The sequence below is a fragment of the Rhinolophus ferrumequinum genome, chromosome 9 (assembly GCF_004115265.2).
Source record: "Rhinolophus ferrumequinum isolate MPI-CBG mRhiFer1 chromosome 9, mRhiFer1_v1.p, whole genome shotgun sequence".
Classification (NCBI taxonomy): Eukaryota; Metazoa; Chordata; class Mammalia; order Chiroptera; family Rhinolophidae; genus Rhinolophus; species Rhinolophus ferrumequinum.
The window spans coordinates 87449042-87470980 of NC_046292.1; the positions used below are offsets into that span (position 1 = coordinate 87449042).

The 21939-nt window shown below is 34.9% G+C and overlaps 1 pseudogene; it reads right to left on the minus strand.

Annotated features, from left to right (window-relative positions):
• The window catches only part of LOC117027127 (60S ribosomal protein L4-like), a 54498-nt pseudogene extending 36888 nt beyond the window's left edge, over positions 1–17610 (minus strand).
• Between the last annotated feature and the right edge of the window lie 4329 nt (positions 17611–21939).

Sequence of the window (21939 nt, forward strand, 5' to 3'; positions counted from 1 at the left end):
TCTATCTGTGGATCTTAGTTGCTATCTTCCTGAAATGCTTTCATGCCTGTTTCCTTGGAAAGAACTTCTTTGACCTAAGAGACAAGGTGATGATTGCTCTCTCAACTGCTTAAACATTTCATTTATAGCATTAATTCATTTGTATTTTTATTTACGTAAGCTTTTGGTGAATATTGTGTTTGAAATACTCCAGCATGAGTAGTGAAGCATGTGTGTATAAATAGGTTAAACCTAACTTGTATCAATAATTTCGAGCTGGCCAATAAACTTATAAAGTAAGCAAGTTAAACTAATCTATATCACCTAATCTATATTATGTAAGGAATGATAGAAGTGATAAAATTTGGTACATTCAAAATACATGACTTTTTGGGAGGAAGATGGCTGACCCACTGCCCTTGTATGAATAAGTTGTAAAAAGCTGGTAAGTCCATTATTCTATTCTAATGGTACTTACTGTCCAGAGCCCACCTAGTACAAAGCAGGCATTCATTTGTTGAGTGAATAAGTAAATCAATTAACTTAGCATTCACTGTCAGTTTATCTAATGATCAGAATAAAACTAAAAACCCAATTTAGAGAGCAAACTCAATACTTTATTTTTTGCTGTATGTTTGAATTACTTTGCCGTCAAGTAGAAATAAGGCAAGCATTTATTTTTTTCACTTATTATTAATACCTTTATTAATATACAACTCATATAACATGAAATTCATCCCCTTAAAGTATATAATTCAATGGATTTTAGTATATTCCCAGAGTTGTGTCACCATCACCACAATATAATTCAGCACAACCTGATCATCCCCAAGTGAATTCCCATACATGTTGGTAGTCACTCCCCATCCTCTTACTAATTTATTTCTGTTCCTATAGCTGTGCCCATTTCATGTAAATAACTGACTTCTTTCACTCAGCATAATGGTTTCAAAGTTTATTCACATTGTAGCATCTATCAGTACTTCATTCTTTTTTTTATTGCAAATATCATTCCATTGTTTGGAAATGCCACAATTTGTTTATCCATTTATCCGTTGAACATTTGGGTTGTTTTCATTTTTTCCCCCAGCATTATTATGAATAATGCTGTAAGAATATTTGTATACAAGTTCTTGTATGGACATATGTTTTCATTTCTCTTGGGTATTGTATTAGTTTCCTATCATTGCTATAACAAATTACCTCACACTTAGCTGTTTAAAACAGCATAACTTTATTATCTTATAATGTTAGTAGTCTGAAGTTCAAAATCAGTTTCACTGGGCTAAAATTAAGGTTTACTAGTTTTAAAATATTTTTAGTCGATTCCTTAGAATTTTCTATTTACAATATCATGTCATATACAACTAGAGATTGTTTTATGTCTTCTTTTCCAATCTGGAGGCCTTTTATTTCTTTTTCTTGCCTAATTGGTCTGGTTAGAATGTTCACACAATATTGAATAGATGTGTCAAGAGTGGACATGGTTGTTACTGATCTGCAAGGAAAAACATTGTCTTTCACTATTAAGTAAGAAGTCAGCGGTGGGTTTTTTTGTAGATACCCTTTATCAGGTTAAGGAAGTGTCCTTTTATTCCTATGTTGTTGATTGTATTTGTCATAAAAGAGCATTAGATTTTGTCAAATTCCTTTTCTGTATCTGTTGAGATAACTGTGGTTTTTGTTCTTTATTTGATTAATGTAGTGTATTATATTGATTACTTTTCAGATATTAAACCAACTTTAATTTTTTAGACATAGTTTCTTTTGGTTCTTAGAACATATTATAATAGCTGATTTATAATATTTGTTTAATAAGTGCTATATCTGGGCCCCCTTAGGAACTTTTACTTTTGACTGCTTTTTTCTTTTGTATGGGTCTTACTTCCCAGTTTCTCTGTATATCTGTTACTTTTTTTATACTAAATTCGGCATTTTAAATAATAAATTGTGACAACTCTGGATATTAGATTCAACTTCAGTCCCCAGAGTTTGTTGTTGCTATTTTATTTTATTGTTACTACTGTTTACTTGTTTAGTGACATTCCTTAACTAAATCTGCAAAGTCTGTATCCCCTGTATTGTTAAGCCACTCAAGTCTTTGCTTGGTTAGCTTAGTGGTCAGCTAACAATTAGTCGGAGATTTCCTAACAAGCCTTGAACAAATAAGTCTTCCACCTTTTGCTGAGGGGCTTTGTGCTATGTTGGGGAATGCTTTCTTTACTCAGATAGTTCATAACTCTGTCTTAGCCTTCACTTCCTACTTGTACAGGGCCTAAAGTTCAGCCAGAGATGGAGCCTGAGGTCCTCTCAGATGTTTATGGGGAAAGCACATGGCCCTATACATGTCTGTTGACTTTTATATCCCTAGGAATATGTCCCAGCTTTTCAAAGTTTCCTATGGACATTTCATTACCCAGATCTTCCTTTTTCACTTTGTGGCTAAGCTCTTATTTGGCTCAATTGATATTGCAGCCTCAGGTAGCTGTGATGCTAAACAATTGCCATAGGTTGTTTTCAACAAATACTCTGGAGATAGGGCTTTCCTGGCAGAGCAAACTTCAAGTCAGGTCAAATAATGACTGCAAATATGGCTTTTCCAGGGAGCTGCAAGTCAAGTCAAATGGTGACATTGATTTGGATATGGCAGTTTCTGAGAAGTTCAAAATCAAGTCTGTCCCTTTTAGTGGCTGCAAGAATGCTGGTTTTCAAGGCTCTTAAGGAGCTGCTGAGAGAACAATGGAGTAGGACAAGTTAATAGGTCACAAAGCCCCTGTTCTTACTGAGGTTCAACAGTTTTTCTTAAATAAACGCTCCTCTAATCATTGCAAGCCTTTCATTAATTTCTAGAGTTCTAAAAAATTTGATTCTGATGATTTTGCTATTGCCTTGTTATCTTATGGAGAAGCAGATTTGCATCAATCCTTATGCCACCATTTCAGAACTCCTACTCCTCCACAAAAATCTCATTGACTTATTAATATTTGCATTTCTTCACTAATTAAAAATAAAATTTAGAACCTAAACAAGTAATTCAAACTTGGATAATTTTAAAATAGATTATAAGTCGCAGTGGTACATAATAAGCCTTAAGAAGGGATCAGTTTGACTATTTAGTGTTTTGAATTTTAAAGTACTCTTCTTGTAAAATAAGAATATTTACAATATAGAACTCAGTTAAGAGCTCAGAGAGCAAAGAGCACATAGACAAAAGGGGGGAAAATCCTGGTTGTATTTATACTACTCCTGGTAATTATCCAATCTCTTCAATAATAATAGACCATTCTCCCTATTTCTTGGCTCAATATTAAGTACAAAAATTTTATGTAATTGTACTGATACACAGCTTCCAACTGAAAAGCATGTAAAACATTCTATTGTTTATTCAGTTAATATGGAATTTGTTCCTTTAAGTTTGTAAGTGAATTTACAAGTATTGTATTAATCACTATATAATTTATGTAAGCTCCTCTAAATAATCAGAAAAACCACAGACCCTGGGATCAAATTTTCTCCTCCCACACTGCATAAAATGAAATGTGAACTAATTGATTCAAATTCAAATACAAGAAGAAGCCTGTATTTCTTAGCAGTAGTTTATTATTAAACATTATATACATTGAATCTTTGTGATAAACGTAGTTAAGTGTATTGATATAAACATATTTAAATTCATATAAGTTATTATCTATTCTTTCAGCAATAGGAGTACAAGGTGACTGTTAATGTTTTAACAATGCTATAGGGTATAGAACAACAATTTATAGAAAACTATAAACTCTTCAAAAAATTTGAGGATACATTTATGTTTTCACTTCTTATAGTATATATCTTGGATTGGTACTGATGCAATCTTTTTAAAATTTTTATGTTGATTCATCATGAAGAAAGAAGCACCTGGTGATTGGACACTTTCTAAATTGTGTCTTTCCCCAAACACTTGTTTCTGTTCAAAGCCTTTGAGATAAACCCGTACCTAGGAGTGAAGAAGAGAAGTTCAGGTGTCATGCTCTGAGCAGTTCAAGATAGACTGATTCTGTGGGAGTCGTGTGGTATTCCATTCTGACCACAAACACCCCCTTCTTGAACCGAGTCAAGTGGAATGAAAGGTGACTCGGGGACTGGCCTTGGGCAAGGGGCAGTTTATGGATGAACTGCCTGCTAGCAACATGTCTTCCTTGCAGAGAGCTGAAGCAGAGCAAACTTAAAGCAAATATTCTGACAGCTTTTGAAGAAGAATTTGCAAGTTGTTCCCTCCAATCTGGCACAAACCCAGATAACAGAACAAAATGTAAGTTTTGTGCTTTTTTGTTTTTTTTTTCCCCAGTTGTGTCTGGGTATTTTTCTTTCTTTTAAAAAACTGACTCACAAGTTTCCACTGGGTTCCAATCAAGATGCCATGGATGGGCCAAATAATCCTGGCAGAGGGAAGACCTGAGATTGTGTTCCTGAGAAGTGTGCCAGGAAGTAGGGTTCTCACAGGAGGGTGGAGTTAAGTGCAGAAGCTCCAGAGGCCTGGTGGCAGCAAAGATAGATGGCTGTACTTGGCCAGACTTGAGGCCGTGGGATGCTCACTGGTGAATATTGGCAGGTGTTGGTTTGTTTCCTTGCTTCACCATGTAACTTGAATAAGCCATTTAACTACATTAATACCTCTTTTCTTCAGTCCCTGAAAACAAGAGATATTGTAACAAAGTGTGATGTACCTTTTCTGAAAAAATATATTCTTGCATAGGTGAACATACATTTAGTAAATTAAAACATATCATTTCACTGATATTACATTTTTGAGATTTGTTTTCTTCTATTATTAAGCACCTCTTTCTTTCTCGTTCTGTCTCTTTCTGTCTCTGTCTTCCTCTCTCTCTCTCTCTCTCTCTCTCTATATATATATATATATGTATGTATATACATATATATATAATATATATATATATATATATTATATATATATATATGATTTGGAAACACCTGTAAGTTACTGGGAGCTCAGAATGAGAAGGGCTATGAGTTCTAAAATGTATTGTTTCGTTAAAAAAAAAATCTGGGTGTTTGTGTTGTCAGTGTGGCTGATATTAATCTTTTGATTAATGACAACTTGTCAGCTCTAACAGCTACAACTACAGTTTGGATGGGAAGACAAAATTTCTTTTGGATCCTCAGGGTAGCCTGTACATGAGTGCACGCAGTGTGTGTGCACACACAGTGGGAGGACTAGTCAATTGTCTTAAGGAAAAAAATGGCTCCACTCAGGAGAGGAAGTGGTCATGGGGGAGAATTGGGGCCAGTGGCTCTGCATCCATGGGAGGCTGGATGCTGAAATGAGAACTTAAGCCAGTTTTTCTCGGAACAGTTGGTACACTGGGAAGTAATTGCATATATGAACAAGAAGAGCTGACTCTGAAATATTGAGGCGTGAAGCAGACTTGACTGAATTTAGTGCTGAAGGTATGGAATTATTCTCTCTTAAATAACTATTGTGTCTGTATGGAAACCTGGACTTGTATTGCTACAAAACACACAAGCAGCAAGGCAAGATGCAGCACTAAGCTTTAAGACCAACACTGGGTAATAATGATAAAAATAACAATGGTAAACTGATGAGATTGTATATTCTTCTATGCCTGATATTAGAAAAGGACCAAGTCCTCCCTTTGGAATGAGTAAACCTCTAGGGTCAGTGGACCACACAGCCACTATGTTGGGGATGAGGGGTCATCATAAAGGGGAAACTACTAGACTTTCTACCTGGAAGGTAGTTGGGGTTCTAGTGATTATTTGGAAACATTAAATGCATGTAACCATAGTATTACCTAAATTTTAAATCAGGAAGTAAAAGAAAGGCATAGGTGAAGACACATTATATATGTAAAATAGCAATAAGCCTCATCACTGACTTCTTTTCATCAGGAGCAAAATAAACCAGAAGACAATGGAATGACGTCTTTAAAAAGTTTAAAGAAAAATAAAATTGTTAACCCAGAATTGTGTGTCTAATAAAAACATTCCTCAGAATCAAACCAAATAAGTTCCATTTTTAGATAGACAGTGTTGAGAGAATTTGTTACTAGCTGACCTACACTATAATGGAAGTTAGCAAAAGTTCTTTAGACTAAAGTCAAGTGATATCAAATGGAAATTCAGATCTTCAGAAAGGAATGAAAAGCACCAGATATAATAAATATATAAGTGACTATACAAAGAGTTTTTTCTTGTTTCTAATTTCCTTAAAAGATAATTGCTTCTTTAAAGCACAAGTAACCAATAGTTAAGACAAAATAGGTTACTTAAGAAAAAAACTCAGTAAAAAGAAGGCAGGAAAGGAAAAAAAAGAGAAACAAAGAACAGATGGGATAACTAGAAAAAATAGCAAGATGATAGACTTAAACCCCATCATATTAGTCATACCAATTAAATCCAGATTGAATTAAAAGGCAAGACTTAACTATATGCTGCTTGTGAGAAATATACTTTAAATATAAATACACAAGTTAAAAATAAAATGATGAAAATATTTCCCATGAAAAAACTAATCGTAAGAAAACTGAGGTGGTTATATTAATATCATAGTAAATAGACTTCAGTACAAGAAGTATTACCAGAAGTAAAGAGAGATATTTCAGAATAATAAAAAGTGTAATTCGTCAAAAAGACGTAACAATCTTAAATATGCATACAACTGATAAACTATTTCACAATGCATGAAGGACAGAAACAAAGGGAGAAAGACAAATTCACTAATACAGTTGGGAACTTTAAAACTCTTCTCTTGATACTTGATAGACAAAGTAGACAGAGCTTTGAATAACTTTATGTAGAAATTTAACCTAAATGGCTTTTTAGATCACCAGATGCAACAACTTTAGAATACATTCTTTGCAAGTGTGCATGGAAAATTCACTGAGATAAGTATATACAAGATAGATAGACTACAAAACAAATCTCAGTACAAATTAAAGGATTGAAACAGAGTACATTCTCTAGCCACAATGAAATTATACTAGAAATCAAAAGGAAAAAATTATTTAAAAATCCCCAAATAATTGAAAATTAACAATGTATTTTTAATAATCCTTATGTAAAGAAAAATCACATTTGATCCAAATAATGACCCAAAAGCAACTTATTAAAATATGTACTATGCAGCAAAGCAGTACTTATAAATAAATTTGTAGCTTTTTTTATATTATAAAATGTTTACATTATAAAAGAAGATATTTTAAAGTCAATGATCTAAACGTCTATCTTAGGAATTTAGAGAAAAAGAAATAAATTAAAGTAAGTAGAAGGAAAAAGATAACAAAAAGCAAAACACAATAAAATAAAAACTAGACCATTAGTAAGAAAACATCAAGGAAACCTAAAGTTGGTTCTTTGAAAATCTCAATAAAATTGATAACCTCGTAGGTAGACTAATCAAGAAAAAAAAGAGAGAAAGAGAGAAGACATAAAGTATCAATATCAGGAATTAGAGGGGAAATCACTCCAGATACTATAGGCATTAAAAAGATAAGATGATATTAAGAACAACTTTATGCTAACAAATTAATTAAATGCACAAAAATCTTATAAGATATAACTTAGTAAAATTAACAAATAAAGATAGAAAAATCTGAATAGCACTGCCCCTCATAAAGAAATTGAACTTGTATTTAAAAATATTTCCACAAATAAAACTGCAGACTTAGATTGCTTAACTGGTAAATTTTTTCAAATATTTAAGAAAGAAATAATATGAATCTTTCAAAAATCTTCTTCAGGTTAGAAAATGATAAAACACTTCCTAAGTCATTTTTTCCGACCATCATAACTCTGATACCAAATAAAACAAAGACATTACAATAAAATAAAATTATATACAAATGTCTCATGAACAGAATGTAAAAATCACTTACATAATATTAGCAAATTAAATCCAGCACTATACAAAATAGATAATATCCGGGAACATTGATGATTTTCAGATATTAATACTTTAACGTTTGAAAAACCACACAATCCAATTCACCATATATATACGTATATATATATATATATATACACACATATGTGTGTATATATATATACGTGTATATATATATATATACGTATATATATTTGTACACACACACACACACACACACACACACACACACACACATATAAAAATCTAATGACAAACGATAAAAAAACAATCCAATGCAGACTAGGGCAAAACTTGAACATTTAACAAAAGATGTATCATTAACCAATAAGCTCTGATATATGCTCTGCATTATTAGTCATCTGAAATGAAATTAAAACTACAATGTCTCGTACTAAACAGTTATCAGTTTAACGTTAAAAAGACAAGAGAATACTGAACTTTCATGAGTATATGAAGCAACTGGAATTCTCGCACATGATAATGGGAGAGTAAATGTGTATAACCACTTGGGAGTAGTTTAAAAACTTCTTGTAAAGTTAAAAACAAAACAAAATACAAGTACCTTATCACCCAGATATTGTACTTTTAGTTATTTCATCAAGAAAAATGTAAATGTATCTCAAAAAGACTGCATCACAGTTTGCTTACCTGTCCTTTTATTAAAATACTTAGGTTTTTTCCAGTTCCTGGCTATTATTTGTAAAGCTGCATGAAACTTCTTGGCAAATAACTAGAAACAATATGGAATGGGTCTAATAAATTATAGTTACATCTGGACATTGCTTACATAAGTCCATGAAAAAGGACAAGGAAATTCTTTATATGATGATATGAATTTATCTAGAAGATATTTTGTTAATTGAAGAGCATGCGGTCACATCTGTGTATCTGTGTAAATAAAAAGAATAAGTGAATGAACTAATCAGAAACAGTTTTGGAGACAAAGAGGAAAAACTGAGGGTTGCTAGATGGGCGGGAGGGGTGGGGGGTGGGGGGAGGGTGAGGGGATTGGAGGGCAGTTGGTGACCACAGGATGGCCACGGGTTTGAAAATTAATCTGGGGAACGTAATTTGGTGGTTACCAGAGGGTAAGGGGGTTGGGGGATGGGGGATGAGGGTGAGGGGGATCAAATGTATGGTGATGGAAGGGGAGCTGACTCTGGGTGGTGAACACACAGTGTGATTTATGGATGATTTGATACAGAATTGCACACCTGAAATCTATGTAATTTTACTAACAATTGTCACCCCAATAAATTAAAAAAAATAGATTAATGTAAATGTAATATAGGCACAGGCCATATGTGGGAGAACAATAAGAAACTAATAGAAATTGTCTAGAGGGAGGGAGACAGTAATATTGAAAGACAAAGATGAGAAATGTACTTACTTTTCATATTATAAATAAAAGGTACTATAAGATTTAAGAAGAGGGGGACTAATTCATCAGTGTAAGCATAGGGTCACGAAGCTGTCATTCAGTAAAATGTATTTTGTCGCTTTAGAATACATTTATTTTTGTTTCTCAAGATCAGAGACGATATAATACACAAGTATTGTAAACCAGAGGAACACATGGGCTTTTCTTTCTTTTTTTTCCAGTTTTATTAATTTCTTATTTTTTTAAATTAAAATTTATTGGGGTAACAATGGTTAGTAATAGTGGTTACCAGAGGGTAAGGGGGGAGCAGAGTGATAGATGAGGGTAAACGAGGTTTTCTTAGATTCAAAATGACAGTTCGTAATTTGACTCATTCAGAAATTTTTGCTGTTTTTGGTTTTCTTTCAGACCTCAGGTGCAGAATTCAGTTTAACATTCCTTGTTTCATAGTACATAATTCACTATTGGTCCTCATTAGGGCACTCTCCTGTTATTGATTCATTTTCTTTTCAGCTTATGCCTTTCTCTCATGTACCTCTCCCTTACTTCATAGATGACAATTCTAATGAGTATTTGTTTACATATATATGAAATGGGCATTACTGTCTTATATGGATTTTTTTATTATGGTAAAATATATATAACACAAAGTTTACCGTTGTAAGTATACAATTCAGTGGCATTAATACATTCACAATGTTGTTTAACCATTATCACTATATATTTCTAAAACTATCATGACCTCAAAAAGCAACTCTATAACTCTGAATTTCCTGTTTATACTGGATTCCAAGTGGTTTTTCCACTGCAATGAATGGTTGCTTTGTTGGAGGGAGCAATTCCTAGATTTTCCTACTACACCATGTTGCATTTTTTAATCCAATCTACCCATTTCCCCCTCTTAATAGGAAAGTTTAACCCACTTACATTTAATTACTGATAAGAAAGGATTTACTCACTCAATAGCTAAATAGCTCAATCGCTGCCGATTAGCTATTTGATCTGTATGGCAAACATGTTTTTTATTCTTCATTTTTTCATTGCTGCCTTTTGTTTCTATTTAGTTGATTTTTGTTAGTGCACCATTTTGATTCTCTTTTTTACTTTTTTGTATATTTAAAAAAATTGCTTACTGATTACATTGGGGGATTACAATTACTATCTTAAACTTAACAGCAATATCAATTCGAATAATATCATCTGAGTTTCAATAGCATACAAACACTCTCCACATCTCCATCCTTCCTCCTTTATATTGCTATTGTCACAGATACATCTTTACCCATTGGTGCCCTTTAAAATAGATTCATAATTACTGATTTATGCATTTGAATTTTATTTTTTACATTTTTATTACATTTATTGGGGTGATATTTGTTACTGTGTTTCCCCAAAAATAAGACCTAGCCAGACAATCAGCTCTAATGCATCTTTTGGAGCAAAAATTAATATAAGACCCGGTCTTATTTTACTATAAGACTGGGTCTTCTATAATATAATATAATATAACATAATATAATACCAGGTCTTATATTAATTTTTGCTCCAAAAAATGCATTAGAGTTGATTGTCCGGTTAGGTTTTATTTTCGGGGAAACACGGTAGTAAATTGTATAGGTTTCAAGTGTAGAATTCTATCGTCATCTATATATTACATTGTGTGCTCACCACCCAGAGACAGTTCTCCTTCCATCACCATATATTTGATCTCCTTCACCCACCCTCCCTCCCTACCCTCTAATAACCACTAAACTGTTGTCTGTGTCTATGAGTTTTTGTTTCTTTGTCTTGTTTGTTTGTTGCTTTCAGTTTTATATTCCACATATGAGTGAAATCATATGGTTCTCGACTTTTTCTGTCTTATTATTTTGCTTAGCATGATAATCTCAAGATCCAACCATGTTGTCACAAATGTCAGTATTGCACCTCTTCTTATGGCTGAGTAATATTGCATTGTATATATATATATATACCACATCTTCTTTAACCAATCATCTATCAAAGGACACTTTTGTTGTTTGCATGTCTTGGCCACCGTAAATAATGCTGCAATGAACATAGGGGTACATATATCTTTACTGATAAATGCTTTCAGATTTTTTTGGTGGATAACCAGAAGAGGGATTGCTGGATAGTATGGTAATTCTGTTCTTAATTTTTTTGAGGAAACTCCATACTCTTTTTCATAGTGGCTGTACCAATTTACATTTCCACCAAAAGTGTATGAAGGTTCCTTTTTCTCCATAACCTCTCCAATACTTGTCTTACTGATAATAGCCATTCTAACAGGTGTGAGGTGATATCTCACTGTGGTTTTGATTTGTATTTCCCTAATAGCTAGTGAAGTTGAGCATTTGTTCGTATATCTGTTGGCTATTCGTATGACAACTTGGGAGAAGTGTCTGTTCATGTCTTCTGCCCATTTTTAAATTAGATTGCTTGTTTTTTTGTTGTTGAGTTGTATGACTTTGACGTATTTTGGATATTAGCCCCTTATCGGAGGTGTTGTTTGCAGATATCGTACATTCGGATGGTTGCTGCTTTGTTTTTTTTTTTTTTTGTTTTTTGTTTTTTTTATTGTTTCTTTTGCTATGCAGAAGCTTTTAAGTTTGATATAGTCCCATTTATTTACTTTTGCTTTTACTTCCCTTGCCTTGAGGTCAAATTCATAAAACCCTCTCTGAACCCAAGGTCCATGAGTTTAGTACCTATATTTTCTTCTATGCAATTTATTGTTTCAGGCCTGATATTTAGGTCTTTGATCCATTTTTTAGTTAATTTTGGTACATGATTTCATTCTTTTGCATGTGGCTTTTCAATTTTCCCAGCGGTATTTATTCAAGAGGCTTTCTTTTCTCCATTGTATGTTTCTGACTCCTTTGTCAAACATTATCTGTTCATATATATCTGAGTTCATTTCTGGGTTCTCAGTTTTATTCCATTGGTCTGTGTGTCTGTTTGTCTGCCAATACCATGCTGTTTTGATTATTGTTGCTTTGTAGTATAAATTGAAGTAAGGGGAATGTGATACCTATGGCCATGTTCTTTTTTCCCAGGACTGCTTTAACTATTTGGGGTCTTTTGTGCTTTCATACAAATCTGGTGATTTTTTGCTCTATTTTTTGAAAAAATGTCATTGTGATTTTGATGGGGATTGCATTAAATCTGTATATTACTTTGAGTAATATGGCCACTTTAACTATGTTCATTCTTCTAATCCATGAACATGGAATATTTTTCCATTTCTTTGTATCTTCTTCAATTTCTTTTAATAATGTCTTGTAGTTTTCAGTGTATAGGTCCTTCACATCCTTTGTTAAGTTTATTCCTAGGTATTTGATTCTTTTTGTTGCAATTGCAAAAGGAATTTTTTTCATTTCTTTTTCCGAAATTTCATTGTTAGTATACAAGAATGCAATGGACTTTTGCACATTGATTTTTTGTCCTGCTACTTTACTGTATTTGTATTTTATTTCTAATAGTTTTTAGTGGAGTTTTTAGGGTTTTCTATATAAAGAATCATGTTACCTACAAAAAGTGACAATTTGACTTCTTCAATCCCAATTTGGATGACATAAAATCTTTTTAATGTATTGCTATATTCAATTTGCTAGTATTTTGTTTAGGATATTTACATCTAAATTCATCAGAGATGTTGGTCTGTAGTTTTCTTTTTGTGTGTGTTATTTTTACCAGGTTTTGGTATCAGGGTAATGTTGGCCTCATAAAATGCGTTAGGACGTATTGCCACTTCTTCAATTTTTTGAAAGAGTTTGAGGAGGACAGGTTTTAAATCATCTTTGAATATTTGGTAGAATTCACTAGTGAAGGTATTTGGTCCTGGTATTTTCTTTTGGGGAGGTTATGGATGATTGTTTCAATTTCCATACTGTTTATCATTTTATTTAGATTTTCCAGTTCTTTGTGATTCAGTCTAGGAAGTTTACATATTTCTAAGAACTTGTCCATTTCTTTTAGTTTATTGAATTTTGTGGCATACGGTCCTTCATAGTATGAGCCTTTGTATTTCTGTGATATCTGTCATAAGTTCTCCTATTTCATTTATGATTTTGCTTTTTTGGGTCTTTTTTCTTTTTTCCTCAGTAAGTGTAGCCAGGGGTTTGTCAATTTTATTTATCTTTTCAAAGAACCAACTCTTTGTTGCATTAATTTTTTTCTATTATCTGTTTGTTCTATGTTTCATTTAGTTCTGCTCTAATTTTTATTATTTCCTTCCTTCTGCTGACTTTGGGTTTCATTAGCTCTTTTTCTAGTTTTTTTAAGATGGAATGTTAGGTCGTTTATTTAGGATTTTTGTTTATTGAGATAGGCCTGTAATTTCCCTCTTTTTTTTTTATTTTATTTTATTTTTTTTTATTTATTTATTTATTTATTTATTTTTAATTTATTGGGGTGACAATTGTTAGTAGAATTACATAGATTTCAGTTGTGCAATTCTGTATCACATCATCCATAAATCACACTGTGTGTTCACCACCCAGAGTCAGCTCCCCTTCCATCACCATACATTTGATCCCCCTCACCCTCATCCCCCACCCCCCAACCCCCTTACGCTCTGGTAACCACCAAATTACGTTCCCCAGATTAATTTTCAAACCCCGTGGCCATCCTGTGGTCACCGACTGCCCTCCAATCCCCTCACCCTCCCCCCCCCCCCCCCCCCCCCCCCGCCCATCTAGCAACCCTCAGTTTTTCCTCATTGTCTCCCAAACTGTTTCTGATTAGTTCATTCACTTATTCTTTTCTTTAGAATCCGCAAATAAGTGAGATCATATGGTACTTATCTTTCTCTGTCTGACTTATTTCACTTAACATAATGTTCTCTAGATCCATCCATGTTGTTGCAAATGGTAAGATTTCTTTCTTCTTTATGGCTGCGTAATACTCCATTGTATAAATGTACCACAGTTTCTTAATCCAGTCATCTACCGATGGGCATTTCGGTTGTTTCCATGTCTTAGCTATTGTGTATAGTGCTGCATTTCCCTCTTATTATTGCTTTCACAGTATCCCAATACTGTTGATATGTTCCATTTTCATTTTCACTTGTTTCTATGTATCTTTTGATGTCTCCATTTATTTCTTCTCTGACACTAGTAAAGCCATCCTTTAGTAGTATGTTGTTGAAGCTCCACATATTTGTGGGTTTTCCCACTTTATTTTTGCAGTTGATCTCCAATTTCAAAGCATTGTGGTTGGAGAATATGCTTGGTATGATTTCAATCTTCTTAAATTTGTTGAGGCTGATTTTGTGTCCCAACATATGGTCTATCCTTGAGAATGTTCCATGTGCACTAGAAAAGAATGTATAGTCTGGTGTTCTGGAATGAAAGACTTTGTAAATGTCAGTTATCACCATTTGGACTAATGTGTTATTTAACGCTGATATTTCCTTATTGATTTTCTGTTTGGATGATCTATCCATAGCTTTCAATGGGATATTTAGGTCCCCTACTGTAATTGTGTTTTTCCAGTTTCTCCCTTTTCTACTTTAATAGAAGTGAGTAGTTGCTTTATATATTTCAGTGCTCCCTGATTGGGAGCATATATATTGATATATGTTTTCTTGTTGTATTGTCCCCTTTATCATTATGAAATGTCCATCTTTGTTTCTTGTTACCTTTTTTATCCTGAAGTCTATTTTGTCAGATATAAGTGTGATTACACCTGATTTTCTCTGAATGCCATTTGCTTGGAGCATCATTTTCACTTTGAGTCTATATTTATCCTTGCAGCTGAGATGTCTCTTGGAGGCAGCATGTGGTTGGGTTTTACTTTTTTTATCGAATCTGCTACTCTGTGCCTTTTTATTGGTGAGTTCAGTTCATTTACATTTAGGGTGATTATTGGCATATGAGAATTTCCTATAGCTATTTTATCTGTGGTGTTCTGGTAACGCAGTGTCTCCATTGTTTCTCTGCCTTTGTGTTTCTGTCTATTATTTTAGTTTGGTGACATTCTATAATTTTTCATGTGTTTTCCTTTTTTTATTATGTATGTGTCTCAGTTCTATACTTTTTTTTTGAGTGGTTACCATTAAGTTTATATAAAAGAAAGTTTCATATACACAGTAGTCCTTTTTATTCAGTATGTATCTTATTTCCAATCCCTTTTGCAAATTCAGACATTTACCCCTTCTTCTTTTATGTTTTTGTTGTCACAAATTATCCCTATTTATGCTGTGAGTTCATTTCCAAGTTGCAGTAGAAAATTGCTTTCTTCTTCTCTTTTTCTTTTTTATATTTTTATCTCCTTTACTCTTTATGTTATATTTCTTATTCTGAGTAGGGGTTGTCATTTCCGATTCTGTCTGTCTGTTAGTCATCTTACTCATAGTTTTGTATTCTTTTGTCTTTTTGTTTCATGTAGAATAACTCCCTTCAGTATTTCTTGTAATGCAGGCCTTGTGGAAAATTCCCTCAGCTTCTATATCTGGAAATGTCTTTATTCCTCCTTCATATCTAAAGGATAACTTTTCTGGATATATTATTCTTGGCCAGTGATTTCTCTCTTTCAACATTTGATTCCACTCCCTCCTAGCTTGTAGAGTTTCTGCTGAAAAATCTGATGATAATCTAATGGGCTTTCCTTTGTGGGTTACTGTCTTCTTTTCTCTGGCTGCCTTGAGAATATTGAAGCCTTGACAGCTTCAATAAGGCTTGGATAAGGCTTGTAAGGATTGAGATAATTAGGTATTCTGTTTACTTCTTAGATTTGAAGTTCTTTCCATAGCTTTGGGACCTTTGACTATTTGTTTGAATAGACTCTCTGTCCCTTTCTTCCTCTGGTATACCCATTATTCTTATATAGCTCTTTCTGATGGAGTCAGATAGTTCTTATAGATTTCTTTCATTTCTTTTAAATCTCAAGTCTCTCTCTTCTTTCATTTGCATTATTTCCAAATTTCTATCTTTTATGTCACTAATTCTTTCTTCCATCTCATCAGCTCTATTTCCTAAGCTCGCTCTTTGATTCTTCATCTTTTATTGAGTTCTTCAGCTCCAGAATTTCCATTAAAAAAAAAAAAATCAATCTCTTTGGTAAAGTATCCATTTTGTTCTTTGATTTAATTTCTGAGTTCATTAAAGTGCCTTTCTTGCATCTCACTGAGTTTTTTCAGAAGTGCAATTTTGAATTCTCTGTCATTTAAGTCATATATTTCCATGTCTTTAAGTTTAGTTTCTGGAGAGCTGACGCTTTCTGAGCTATCTTGTTACCTAGATTATTCATGGGAATTGATGGATTATTTCTCTTCCTAGGCTTCTACAGGAATGAATTCTGCAGCAGGTTGATACTAAGAGGTCTTTCTTTTGTTCTCCAGTAGGTAGCACTGGAGCATTTTTATCTTCTTTTGCTATGTTCCAGCTTCTCATGATAGAAGATTCCCTGGGGAGGTCGGCGTCTCCTCTGTGACCAGGTTTCCTCAGTCTCAGGGCACTATGCCTGTAGGAGAATGGTGAGTGATGGGGTTCTGAGTCCCTGAAATCCCAATGGTGACCCTACAGCCAGATGCAGAGCCGTGCTGCCTAGTGGCCCTGGGTGCACCCACTGGAATAAGCCACAAAAGGTGAGGATGGGGTAGGCTGAGAGAGGTTGCTGGTGAGTCTGTGGCTTTGTTCTCCTCCAAATAATGGCAACTGCCAAACAGTTGCCTTGCCCCTATATCTCTACCTTTGTCACTGAGAATAGCCGTAGTGTGCGTCTGCCTCTCAGGAACTCTCTGTCTAGTTCTCAGGGCTGTAGATATTCTACTCTTCAACCCAACACCGGTTCAGTTTTTTCTAGGGCCTGCTGTTAGCTCTGGGAGGGTACAGAGAGCTGAGCTCTGGGAAGGTAGGGGGAGGCAGCCAGGCTCTGTGGCTTTGTTTTCTGCCTTGCAGTGAGGTCGGCTAGACCACAGTTAGTGAACTTCTGTATTCAGTCTTTGCCCTGAGATCTATGTCCCAATCATTTGGTTCAGCCATTTCATATATTGATCACTCAAGCAGGAATGCTTGGGGCCACATAGAGTGTACCTGTAGCCTAAATCCTCTCCCAGGACTGCAGTGAGCTTTAGGCTGCATCCAGGGCAGTGAGCTCCAGGCTGCATCCATGGCAGTGAGCTCAGAGTTGCATCCAGGGCAGTGAGCTCCAGGCTGCATCCAGGGCCGTGAGCTCCAGGCTGCATCCAGGGCCGTGAGTTCCAGGCTGCATCCAGGGCCGTGAGCTCCAGGCTGCATCCAGTGCCGTGAGCTCCAGGCTGCATCCAGGGCCGTGAGCTCCAGGCTGCATCCAGGGCCGTGAGCTCCAGGCTGCATCCATGCACCCATCTCTGTTCTTCCATCAATTACACAGGTTTTCTTAAATCATGACATTTTACACTTTAAATCATAGAAAATTGCTAATATTAAATCATTTTTTGACCTACAAATATGACAGGTTTATGTGGTTCTGTCTAATAGTATATCTTATTATCTAATGGAGCAAATTTCCTAAGTCTCTTCTCTTTGCTCTTTTTTTTAAGTTGATTTGTATGTTTATACACATTTATTCTGCCATATAAATTCAATATTGTTTAATAAGTTTCTTTCTAGAATTCAACTGGTATTATGATTGAGTTTCATTGAATTTTAGATCAATGTAGGGAAATCGATATTTTTATAATGTCAAGACAGCTCACTTAAGAGCATGGAATGTCATCATTTATCCAAAAAAATTTTTATATTCTTTATTAAAGCTTTAAATTTTTCTACATAGAAATCATGTACATTCTTGATTTAATTAATTTGTAAATCTTTTGTTATTTTGAAAAATATTTTACATTTTATTTTGTGACAGCCTTACTGGAATGGAGAAATACTATTGATTTTTCTAGATTGATCTTCTATCCAGATACTTGCTGAACTCTCTTTATACTTCTATTCATTCTGTATTAGAAGTTTGTTGATTCTATTTGTTTTTTCTAGATAAATGGTTATATTATATACAAACAGTGATAGTTTTATTTCTTTCTTTCCAATATTTAAAACTATTTTTTTTCTTTCCCTATAACATTAACCAATACTATGTTGAAATACTGGTGATAATAGGGAATCCTTATTTATTCTTAGTCTTAAGGAGAAATTTTAGTTTCTCAATACTTGTAATCTTTAACATTTGGAATTCTCTTTGTACATCTTACCACCCTCAGGATGACCTCAGAACATTTAACCAGCTACCTCGCCCACACACTTTGTCCTTATACTTTAAAAATCACATGCAGTTCCCGGAGTCAGTTCTCCTTCCATCACCATATATTTGATCCCCTTTACCCTCATCTTCCACCCCCCAACCCCCTTACCCTCTGGTAACCACTAAAGTAGAACACACAATGTAATTTATAGATGATGTGATACAGACTTGTACACCTGAAATGTATGTAATTTTACTAACAATTGTCACCCCAATAAATTTAAAAGAAAAAATCAAATACAGTTAATGTCTCAGCTAGAAGTAGGTTGGAGTATAATTACTTTTTACATTGTGTATCTCTCTGATATACCAGTTTAGCAGTTTCTTACAAAACTAAACATACTCTTAACGTACAGTTTGCCATCACACTCAGTGTTTTTCACCCCAAAGGAATTGAAAACTTATGCCTATAAAAAACCTGCAAGCAAAGGTCTATAACAGCTTTATTTATTATTGCCAAAAGTTGGAAGTAACCAAGATGTCCTTCAGTGGGTGAATGGATAAACTATGGTGAATGCAGGCAACAGAATATTACTCAGCAACAACAACAAGAACAAAAATGAGCTATCAAGCCATGAAAAGACATGGAGGAAACTTAAATGCATATTACTAAGTGAAAGAAGACAACCTGAAAACGCCACACACTGTATGATTCCAACTATATGACATTCTGGGAAAGACAAAACTATGGTGACAATAAAAGGATCAGTGGTTGCCAAGGGTTGAGGAGAGGGAGGGATGAATAGGCAGAGCACAGAGGATTTTTAGGGCAGTGAAACTATTATGTGTGATACTACGATGGTAGATACCTGTCATTATACATTTGCCAAAATACACAGAGTGTGCAACAAGAAGAGTGAACCCTGATGTAAACTCTGTACTTTGGGTGATAATGATGTGTCAAAGTAACTTCATCCATTGTAACAAATGTCCCACTATGTTTGGGGATGTTGATAGTTGGGGAGGTGTGTGTGTGTGTGCGTGTGCGTGTGTGTGTGTGTGTGTGTGTGTATAAACATGGGAAATCTCTGTACTTTTCACTCAATTTTGCTGTGAATCTAAAACTGCTCTAAAAAATAGTCTATTTTATTAACTAAATAAAAAATAAAAGCTAAATAAAAATCTTTGAAAAAAGTTTTTAAAGTGATGGAAAAGTTTAATGAAAGTAAGTTCTTAACAATGAGCCCCCACTTCCCACATTTTTTTTTTTTAATCACATAATCCATGTCTGTTGGATATCCCAGGCCTGGGGGTGCTTTCTGCCACTACCTTAATCAGCCCTCAACATTCTGGAATACATTTATGCAGAATCTTGTGATTTATCCAACAGAATGCTAGAATGGTTTTTCTAAGAAATATATCTGATTTTTAAGCAATGATATTCCATAACATCTTGCAGAGGAGATGTTAATACGAACTCATATTTAGCTTAATATAGGAACAGATTGCTATACAAAGAAATATTTACATATGTGTATATACAAGGATTGGTAAGCACACATATATTTATTTGCTCTGTCAGCTGAGAGGACTTGAAACAATGACATCCCAGTAGCAATGAGCATATCTAAGTGCCCAGATTTTTGTTTCTTTTCAATTTTTTCTTCCTATGGGAGCAACGACGAAGGAATGACTCACATTTATTGAAGATCTAGTAGGTACTAGTAGGTACTTTAGAATGTCATCTGTTTAATGTTTCCCATCCTGGGAGGTAGATTTTATTCTATTTTTTGGTGTAGACGAGGAACCCAAGGCTCTGAAATGTTGAATGACTTGTCTAGAGAAGAACTTGGGGATTTAAAAAAATTATTTTGACTAATTCTATAACTATCTAGTACCCCATGCTGCCTCTTTCAAAGAGATGTGCTGCTTTGCTGCGAATACCAGGATGAGGATGTTAGAAGATAATGAGTAGCTAATTTGGATCCCAGGAGGAAACCACCCAACAGATAGAGGGTCAGCCCCTTGAAATCTTGTAGAGGAGAGATAGGACCAAGAGTTCAGATATGGCCAAATCCCCCTACCTTTAAATACCATCTCCTTCTACAGCCCACTCATTGTTCTCTGATTGTTCAGGACCCCCTGAGAGGAACTACTCAGACAGCCCCACCTCCAGCCTCCAGAGACATCTCCTTTGTGGCTTCCTTGAGTGCCATTCCTGCCCAACATCTGCATGTTAGGAAAAGAGTAAAACCAGATTTTCTAAATGAGGCTCTGCAAAGGGTAAATCCTAGTGGACCAAGGTCCACAATCTGCTTTGGAACTCTCGGTGATTTTTGTCTTCTGACACTGGGCTAGGGTTGTGTGTGTACCAGGCTCCCTTTAATGTGAACATCTGGATTAGACTTCTTACAGCAGATTGCCTAATGGGGAATGGATGACAACAGGGAAATAAACACAGCTACAACCATGAATCCAGACCAATGTGTCCTAAAGAGTGTTTCAGCAGATATTGACACATATATTCAGGAGTCCAAGAAGATTGGGAAATTCCTGTAGTCCTTGTCTTAGTCAGCTTGGAATACCATGACAAAAATACCACAGACTGGGTGGCTTAAATAACAATCGTGTATTTCTCACAGTTCTGGAGGCTGGGAAGTCCAAGGTCAAGGCACCAGCAGATCAGGTATCTGGTGAGAGCCTACTCTTGGTTTGCAGACAGCCTTTTCTTATTGTATCATCACACAGGAGAGAGGGGGGGGGAGAGAGAGAGAGAGAGAGAGAGAGTTAGGCTGGGCTGCTAAAACAAAATACCCTAGACTGGGTGGTGTATAAACAACAGAGAGAGCTCTAGGTGGCAGACTGCCAACTTAGTTCACATGGCAGAAAGAGACCCAGATCTTTGTTTCTAGTAATGCCATTCGCCAATAAAAGAAACCAAGGTTTTTTACAGAAATAGCTGGTTCTAGGACTGGAGCAGGAATTATGGAAGATGAATCAGGAACATCTTATAGTTCCAGAAAGTAAGGAACTTTTATTTAAAAAAAATTTAAACCACAATATTGTGGGGGAGGGTGTCAAAGAGACACAGGAGCCAATTGAAAGAGCTCCCACTGGACAAAGCTCCCAATTTGAGCAAGAAAATAAATAGTGATATTGGATTATAACCCAAAATATCAAACAAATATCGATGAGTCTGTACTAGTATAAATTTAGGATTGAATAAATAGGTGAATGAAGAAGAATAAATAGCCCTATCTCCCATGGAGAATAATTCCAAGGAATTCAAGCAGATACTCTGCTGTCAGGGGGTAGAGCAGAACTCCCCATTCTTTAGGTGTGGGCTCCACATAGTAACTTCCTTCCAAAGAGCACAGTGTGGACACCAGAAACAGTCACTGCACAGTGGAGAAACCAGACAGACACTACCTTGGCCAAGTGATCAAGGTCAACATCTACAATGGGAAGTCATTGATACTATGTACCCTTGATAAGATGTGAT